We start from the raw sequence: 9,941 nt of genomic DNA on the forward strand, positions 1-9,941 counted from the left end.
TTGTTGAAGTTTGTGATTGCTTAATATGAAGGTAACAAATCATTGGAGCAATAAGTCAGTTGATATGATGTTAGAGTTTTTAAGTAGACTTTTACCGAAAGAAAATTTGGTGCCAAAGTCAACTTATGAAGCTAAGAAAATACTACGTGACTTGGGCTTGTCATATGAGCTCATTCATGCTTGCATAAATGATTGTGTATTATTTTGGAAGAAGAATGCAACACTAGATAAATGTCCGACTTGTAAGACATCTAGATACAAGATCAATCGTGGAAGGGGTAAGAAGATCCCTCATAAAGTATTGCGGTGCTTTCCTTTGACACCAAGATTGAAAAGATTGTACATGTCAAGGAAGATGGCTGAGGACATGAGATGGTACAAAGACAAATGAGTGGACGACGAGATATTGAGGCATCCCGCTGACAGTGATAAGTGGAAGGAATTTGATGCACAACATCCCGAGTTTGCCTTGGAGCTGCAAAATGTGAGGCTAGGGTTGGCCGTTGATGGGTTTAACCCTTTTGGGAACATGAACAACTCTTATAGTTTGTGGCCCGTCATACTCATTCCATACAACTTGCCACCGTGGTTGGTTATGAAGGATCCATTTTCTTTGACGTCATTACTTATTCCTGGAGAATCGCAACCAGGGATTGATATTGACGTCTATATGCGACCATTGGTGGATGAGTTGAATGATTTATGGACAAATGGTGCATTGACTTACGACGCCTCCACCAATGAGACTTTTTGAATGCATGCAGCTTTGTTGTGGACAATACATGATTGGCCTGCATTTGGTGACATATATAGGTGGAGAACAAAGGGTCATTATTCTTGTTACAGTTGCAATGATGAACCGTATTTTGAATCTTTAAGAAGTAAGACGGGGTACACTAACCATCGATGTTACTTGCCTGAAGACCACCTAGAAAGGCGAAAGAGTAGGGCTTACAATGGTAAGATTGAGAAACGGAAGAGATCTTTGGAGTTGCCGGCGGAAAAGATACAAGACCAGTTGGACAACGTGGCAGGTGTCATATATGGAAAGCATCCAAGTAATAGAAAAAGGCCCCATCAAGCACCTGATTGGACAAAGGTAAGCATCTTGTATGAGCTACCCTATTAGAAGAAGCGAAAACTTCGACACAACATTAATGTCATGCATGCGGAGAAAAATTTTAGTGAAAATGTTTTCGGAACTATGTTAGGCATTGATGGGAAGAACAAGGATACAGACAAGGCACGGTTAGACTTGGAAGATATGGGTATAAGGAAAGAGCTATGGCTAACACAACGGCCCGATGGATCATATGTCAAGCCTCGAGCAATCTTTTCATTGACACCTGCAGAGAGGGAGAGTTTCTTTGAATTTTTTAAAACTGTCAAGCATCCAGATGGGTATGCGGCAAACATATCCAAATCAGTGAATGCAAGAAATGGTAGACTAACAGGCCTAAAAAGCCACGACTGCCATGTACTAATACAAAGAATTCTTTCCATTGGAATGCGTGGTTACGTAGATAAAGAAATTAGCACAACACTTTTTGAGTTAGGCAATTTCTTCCAAGACCTATGCTCTAGGACACTAAGGCGGAGCGAACTGGAGAAATTAGAGGAACGTATAATACACATTTTATGCAAGCTTGAAAAGATCTTTCCTCCAGCCTTCTTCGATGTGATGATCCACTTGGCTGTTCATTTGCCTCGTGAGGATATTCTTGGAGGACCTATACAATATCGATGGATGTACCCAATTGAAAGGTATTTTTTTTACACTTATACCTGTAAATAAGATTTACGTAAGTGTGTTGCATATGTAATTATACTCCTAATTCGATCTCTCTTGAAGGTTTCTTGGAGTATTAAAAAAATATGTGACCAACCGAGCTCAACCAGAAGGTTCAATTGCCGAGGCTTACATTGTCAAAGAGTGCATTACTTTTTGTTCAATGTATGTTGGTGGGATTGAAACCGTGTATAATCGACCAGAACGGAATGAAGCTCGTGGTGAACGTCAACGAGGGTTGATAGTATTCACAGAAACTGCACGTCCAATTGGTCTAATCACACGAGATGCTGAAATGTCTCAAGAAATTCGTGATATTGCTCATTGGTTTGTGTTGTACAATAGCCCAGAGATTGAAAAGTATTTGGAGTATGTGTTTCATCGAATTATGTTTATGCTTAGCTTCTTTATTGCGGAACTACGTAGTAATCACTTTTTTTTTTTTGAGTAGGGAACACAAATCTATTACAAACTCAAGCTGGACATGATATAACCCACATACAACGACAAGAATTTCCCAAGTGGTTCAAAGAGCGGGTAAAACATTTATAATTTTTCGACATTTACAACTTTAACAAAATTAAAGTTTTATGAAATGTCCGCATTTATAAATTATTTACTTATTGTTTGTTACATGTAATTGTAGATAAATAGATTGAGAATGGAAGAGTCATTAGAGGCAACTGATGAATTGTGGTCATTAGCAAATGGTCCTGATTTGCTAGTGAAAGAGTACTCAGGTTGCACAATCAATAGCAGCCGGTTCCATACTCGAGATCTAGACAACAGTCGTACGAGTCAGACTGGTGTGCCTACACACGGGGATCATGAAGGAAAATTGCATGACTTCTACGGTCACTTGTGCAAGGTTTTGGAATTTGACTACATATGTGGTAAAAAGGTTGTTTTGTTCCAGTGTGAATGGTACAACACCGGTAACACTGGTAGAAACAGAACAATACGATTTGATACATATTGCACTAGCATTGACGTCACAAGTCGGTGGTACCAATCTGACTCATTTATCCTACCTAGTCAAGCTAAGCAAGTCTTCTATCTGAATGATACCAAATTGGGTGAACCTTGGAATGTCGTACAAAGGGTGCAACATAGGGGCGTCTTTGATGTTCCAGACACTAGTGATGAAGAATTATTGGATCCTTTAGAAAATAATGATGTGTTCCAACAAGAAAACATTACTGATGTTGTTCCAATTGACATTGACCCAATTGTTCGATACTGTAGGGATGATGTTGAATTCAATGTTATTTCGGAAGAAGGGTCATCAGATGCGATAATGGAAGAGAATAGAGATGATGAAGGAGATGAAGACCATAACATTCCTGATGTTGATATGGATCCTGATATGGATTATGATGTGTAATTTTTAGTATATCACTTTATTTTCGAACAGATGTTATTAATTAATGTAATTTTTATTTTATATGATTATGTTACTTTCTTTTTCTTCTTTTATGTAATGGTGCATGATGACATTGTCTATATTTTTCAATTAAAGTTGAATTATGTTATATAGTTGTAGAAAATGGTTCGAGGCAAAAAACAATGGTTGAAACTAGGTGATTTGAGAACTAAGAAGCTAACAGAATACGAGAAACAAAGAAATAAGCGAATCAAGGAGAACTGTAAGGTAATGAACAATCTTGGAGTGAAGAATATTACAAATTCTTTAGGGAGTGCGGTTCAGCCCAAATGTGCAACTGCAAGGGAAAAGGGAATTAGGGTTGAGGGAGATGATGATGTTGAGTATAACCCTTCTGAGAGTGAGGATGACAATGATGATGAGTCATTGGGTTCCTTTGACCGCGAGGTATTATACACATTATTTTATATTTGTGTGTGAACATGTCTTTTACTTTTTACATTTCTTCTTCACATATCTTACACATCATATCTTCTTTAAAATATATTTTAACTGTTTTAAATATCGTTTTCACTGTTTCATTATGTTCTTTCAGGAACAACAGATGGCACCAGGACTACGTTTATGGTCTCATTCAAGGCCATTAACTCCCACCCCAGAGGAAAGGATGGATCCCCCAACTGAGGAGGTCGGTACCCAACCCTTAACACCTCATAATGTGCAACCTGAGGATGAGGTGACTGCATGTACCATCATTGGTAAGTTTGCAAAGTTATTTTTAAGGTTTAACTTGCATGTGTTTACTTACTAACTCAATTAATATTATATCCTTACAACATCACATGACAGACGTGGTCGTGGCCCGACACGCGACATACAGCCCATCGCATTGTCGAGAAGGATGGGAAGATATTAGTTCCTATACCTGAACAGTTTCATGCACCAGTAGGAGACAACGCCTCCAAGATAGTCTCCAAGATTGGTATAGAGGTTCGAACACAGTTACCAGACCTGAGCGTTCGTAGGTGGAAGAACGTGAATGTTGCTGATAAGGAGCTGATGATCCCACGCTTAGCGGTAATTATTGACAAACTTTTTCTTGTTTTGGCTCTGTTTCTTTGTAATTTTTAATTCTTTTTCATTTTGCAAGATCAGTTTGATCTACAAGGCAATCAGACTTATATAGCCAAGGCTTTAGACACACAGTTTGGTCGACGATTGAGTGGTTTCACTTATAAGTTGCACAAACAATACAATCAACTTAAGGATGCAAGAGGGGAGGATTATGCGAGAAGCCACCCACCTACAAGAGTTACCCTCAATCAGTGGACATCTATAATTGACAAGTGGAATAGTAAAAAATTCAAGGTAAAATGTTTTATGTATGTTAATTGTCAAAAATTAAGTTTTTTCTTACTAATGTTATCTTTTCTTTTTTGTATTGGTGTTTCAATTGTGTAGGAACAATCACCAGCTAATGTGAATAATAGGATGCAAATGAAAACAAAACATCGATGTGGATCAAAATCAATCCCGGTCTGGATACACAGCTCGGTGCGTTTTACTAATTTATTTTATTGGATTATAAGGATTTGTTATTTAAATCATTGAATTAACATTGACAAACAACTGAAGCAGATAATTGCAAATGGCAAAGTGCCCGATTTAGCAAAATTTTACAAGTCCATCCACTACAATTCGGACACGAATGAATGGGTTTCATCGGAGAGCCAAGTTAATTATGTATGTACAAGGCAATGCCTTTCAATTTTGATAATATTATTTATTTTGCTGTGTAGGGTAGAATAACTAATACTTGTTTGATTTATTTCAAATTAATAGGACAACATGATACAGATGCAAGCAGAACACCTTTCGCAGACTAGTGCGATCCCATTGACCCCAGAGGAGTTGTCAGTCAAGGTGCTTCAGCCAAGGCCAGGTTATGTGAAAGAACTCGGTATGAGGCCTTCTTCTTCTGTGAATACAACTGTTACACCTGTTGAAAATAATGACTATGTTCAACGCCTCGAGCTGCAAATAGCACAACAAAATGAACAAATTGCAAGGTTTCAAAAGTCAGAGAAAAAACAAAGCAAGAAGATAGAAAGTATCATCGAGTGTTTGAGGCAGAAAGGTATCACGGGAAATTTTGAGAGTGGGGAAAGTTCAGATTCTGATGGACAAGCTTCTTGGTTAGTATATTATGTTTCTATGTTAATCTAGTAGAAAATTTTTCTTCAACTAAGATAGTGAACTATGCATGTAAAAGCCCGAGAAACATCACAAACACTGAAATATGCACGTGGCTCCCAATTAGGAAACTACTTTGAAAATTTACACTACTCCAACATGTAGGCATGAAACTAAGTCGAGAACTAAGTCGAAAACTATTCCAACATGTACACATGGAACTAGTCGAAAAATAGGCCACCGGAGGCCAAAATCGTGCAACAGCTACGGGACGGCCCGAGGACCACCTCAAACACCTCGGGAGGGACCAATGTGAGTTGTGGGAACTTACGGAACTTGCACGGGACTTCGATTTGAAAACTAAGTCCAAAAATGCACTTTTTCACACTTAAGCTTGAAAATAGACCTTCGGGGGCCAAAATCGTGCAACAGCTACGAGACGGCCCGGGAACTAGCTCAAACACCTCGGGAGGGACCAATGTGAGTTGTGGAAACTTATAGAACTTACACGGGACTCCCGGTTTGAAAATTAAGTCCAAAAATGCATTTTTTCACACTTAAGCTTGAAAATAGACCTTCGGGGGCCAAAATCGTGCAACAGCCATGAGACGGCCCAGGGACCATCTCAAACACCTCGGGAGGGACCAATGTGAGTTATGGAAACTTACAGAACTTGAATGGGACTCCCGGTTTGAAAACTAAGTCCAAAAATGCATTTTTTCACACTTAAACTTGCAAATAGACCTTAGGGGGCCAAAATCATGCAACAGCCACGAGACAGCTCGGGGACCACCTCAACCACCTCAGGAGGGACCAATGTGAGCTATGGAAACTTACGGAACTAGCACGGGACTTCAGGTTTGAAAACTAAGTTCAAAAATGTACTTTTTCACACATAAGCTTGAAAATAGGCCTTCGGGGGCCAAAATCGTGCAACAGCCATGAGACGGCTAGGGGACCACCTCAAACACCTCGGGAGGGACCAATGTGAGTTATGGAAACTTACAGAACTAGCATGGGACTCCCGGTTTGAAAACTAAGTCCAAAAATGCACTTTTTCACACTTAAGCTTGAAAATAGACCTTCGGGGGCCAAAATCGTGCAACAATCATGAGACGACCTGGGGACCATCTCAAACACCTCGGGAGGGACCAATGTGAGTTGTGGAAACTTACGGAACTAGCACGGGACTTCCGGTTTGAAAACTAAGTCCAAAAATACACTTTTTCACACATAAGCTTGAAAATAGGCCACTGGGGGCCAAAATCGTGCAACAGCCACGAGACGGCCCGGGGATCACCTCAAACACCTCGAGAGGGACGAATGTGAGTTGTGAAAACTTACGGAACTAGCACGGGACTCCCGGTTTGAAAACTAAGTCAAAAAATACACTTTGTCACACTTAAGCTTAAAAATAGGCCACCGGGGGCCAAAATCATGCAACAACCGCGAGACGGTCCGGTGACCACATCAAACACTTTGGGAGGGACCAATGTGAGTTTTGGAAACTTACGGAACTAGCACGGGACTCCCGGTTTGAAAACTTAGTCCAAAAATGCACTTTTTCACACTTAAGCTTGAAAATAGACCTTCGGGGTCCAAAATCGTACAACAGCCACAAGATGGCCCGGGGACCACCTCAAAAACCTCGGGAGGGACCAATGTGAGTTATGGAAACTTATGGAACTATCACGGGACTCCCGGTTTGAAAACTTAGTCCAAAAATGCACTTTTTCACACATAATCTTGAAAATAGGCCTTCGGGGGCCAAAATCGTGCAACAGCCATGGGATTGCCCGGGGACCACCTCAAACATCTCGGGAGGGACCAATGTGAGTTTTGAAAAGTTACGGAACTTGCACGGGACTCTCGGTTTGAAAACTTACTCCAAAAATGAACTTTTTCACACTTAAGCTTGCAAATAGACCTTCGGGGGCCAAAATCGTGCAACAGTCATGAGACGGCTCGGGGACCATCTCAAACACCTCGGGAGGGACCAATGTGAGTTGTGGAAACTTACGGAACTAGCACGGGACTTTCGGCTTGAAAACTAAGTCCAAAAATGCACTTTTTCACACTTAAGTTTGAAAATAGGCCACCGGGGGCCAAAATTGTGCAATAGCCAGGAGACGGCCTGGGGATCACCTCAAACACCTCGGGAGGGACCAATGTGAGTTGTGAAAACTTATGGAACTAGCACGGGACTCCCGGTTTGAAAACTAAGTCCAAAAATGCCCTTTGTCACACTTAAGCTTGAAAATAGGCCACCGGGGGCCAAAATCGTGCAACAGCCACGAGACGGTCTGGTGACCACCTCAAATACCTTGGGAGGGACCAATGTAAGTTTTGGAAATTTACGGAACTAGCACGGGACTCCCGGTTTGAAAACTAAGTCCAAAAATGCACTTTTTCATACTTAAGCTTGAAAATAGACCTTCGGGGTCAAAAATCATACAACAGCCACAAGATGGCCTGGGGACCACCTCAAAAACCTCAAGAGGGACCAATGTGAGTTGTGGAAACTTACGGAACTAGCACGGGACTCCCGGTTTGAAAACTTAGTTCAAAAATGCACTTTTTCACACATAATCTTGAAAATAGGGCTTCGGTGGCCAAAATCGTGCAACAGCCATGGGATTGCCTGGGGACCACCTCAAACACCTTGGGAGGGACCAATGTGAGTTGTGAAAAGTTACAGAACTTGCACGTGACTCCCGGTTTGAAAACTTAGTCCAAATATGCCCTTTTTCACACTTAAGCTTGAAAATAGACCTTCGGGGGCCAAAATCATCCAATAGCCATGTGACGGCCCGGGGACCACCTCAAACACCTCGGGAGGAACCAATGTGAGTTGTGAAAACTTACAGAACTAGCACAGGGCTTCCGGTTTGAAAACTAAGTCGAAAAATGCACTTTTTCACACATAAGCTTGAAAATAGGCCACCCGAGGCCAAAATCGTGCAACAGCCCTGGGACTGCCCGGGGACAACCTCAAACACCTCACGAGGGACCAATGTGAGTTTTAGAAACTAATGGAACTAGCACGGGACTCCCAGTTTGAAAACTAAGTCCAAAAATGCTCTTTTTCATACTTAAGCTTGAAAATAGACCTTCGGGGGCCAATCTCGTGCAATAGCCACGAGACGGCCTGGTGGCCACCTCAAACACCTCGGGAGGGACCAATGTGAGTTGTTGAAACTTACAGAACTTGCATGGGACTCCCAGCTTTGAAAACTAAGTCCAAAAATGTACTTTTTCACACTTAAGCTTGAAAATAGACTTTCGGGGGCCAAAATCGTGTAACAGCCACGAGACGGCTTAGGGACCACCTCAAACACCTCGGGAGGGACCAATATGAGTTGTGAAAACTTACGGAACTAGCACGGGGCTCCCGGTTTGAAAACTAAGTCCAAAAATGTACTTTCTCACACTTAAGCTTGAAAATAGACCTTCGGAGGCCAAAATCGTGCAACAGACATGGGACGGCCTGGGAAACACTTTTAACACCTTGGCAGGGACCAATGTGAGTTTTGGGAATTTACGGAACTAGCACGGGACTCCCAGTTTGAAAACTAAGTCCAAAAATGAAATTTTCTCACAGTTAAGCTTGAAAATAGACCTTCGGGGGCCAAAATTGTGCAACAGGCACGAGACGGCCCAGAGAACACCTCAAACACCTCGGGAGGGACCAATGTGAGTTGTGAAAACTTACGGAACTAGCACAGGACTCCCGGTTTGAAAAGTAAGTCCAAAAAGGCACTTTCTCACACTTAAGCTTGAAAATAGACCTTCCGGGGCCAAAATCGTGCAACAGCCACGGGACGGCCAGGGGAACACCTCTAACACCTCGAGAGGGACCAATGTGAGTTGTGGGAACTAACGGAACAAGCACGGGACTCTCGGTTTGAAAACTAAGTCCAAAAATGAACTTTTTTCACAGTTAAGCTTGAAAACAGACCTTCGGTGGCAAAATCGTGCAACAGCCACGTGACGGCCTGGGAAACACCTCAAACACCTCGGGAGGGACCAATATGAGTTGTGGAAACTTACGGAACTAGCATGGAACTCCCGGTTTGAAAACTTAGTCCTAAAATGCACTTTTTCACACATAAGCTTGAAAATAGGCCTTCGGGGGCCAAAATCGTGCAACAGCCACGGGATTGCCCGGGGACAACCTCAAACACCTCGGGATGGATCAATGTGAGTTGTGGGAGATTACGGACATAGAACGGGACTCTCGGTTTGAAAACTAAGTCCAGAAATGAACTTTTTTCACAGTTAAGCTTGAAAATAGACCATCGGGGGCTAAAATCATGCAACAGCCACGAGACGGCCCATGGAACACCTCAAACACCTCGAGAGGGACCAATGTGAGTTGTGGAAACTTACGAAACTAGCACGGGACTCTCGGTTTGAAAACTAAGTCCAAAAATGCACTTTCTCACACTTAAGCTTTAAAATAGACCTTCGGGGGCCAAAATCGTGCAACGACCACAAGACTGCCCAGGGAACACCTCTAACACCTCAGGAGGGACCAATATGAGTTGTGGGAACTTACGGAACTAGCACGGGACT

This window comes from Camellia sinensis, chromosome 3 (assembly GCF_055761805.1).
Source record: "Camellia sinensis isolate YWXY chromosome 3, ASM5576180v1, whole genome shotgun sequence".
NCBI lineage: Eukaryota > Viridiplantae > Streptophyta > Magnoliopsida > Ericales > Theaceae > Camellia > Camellia sinensis.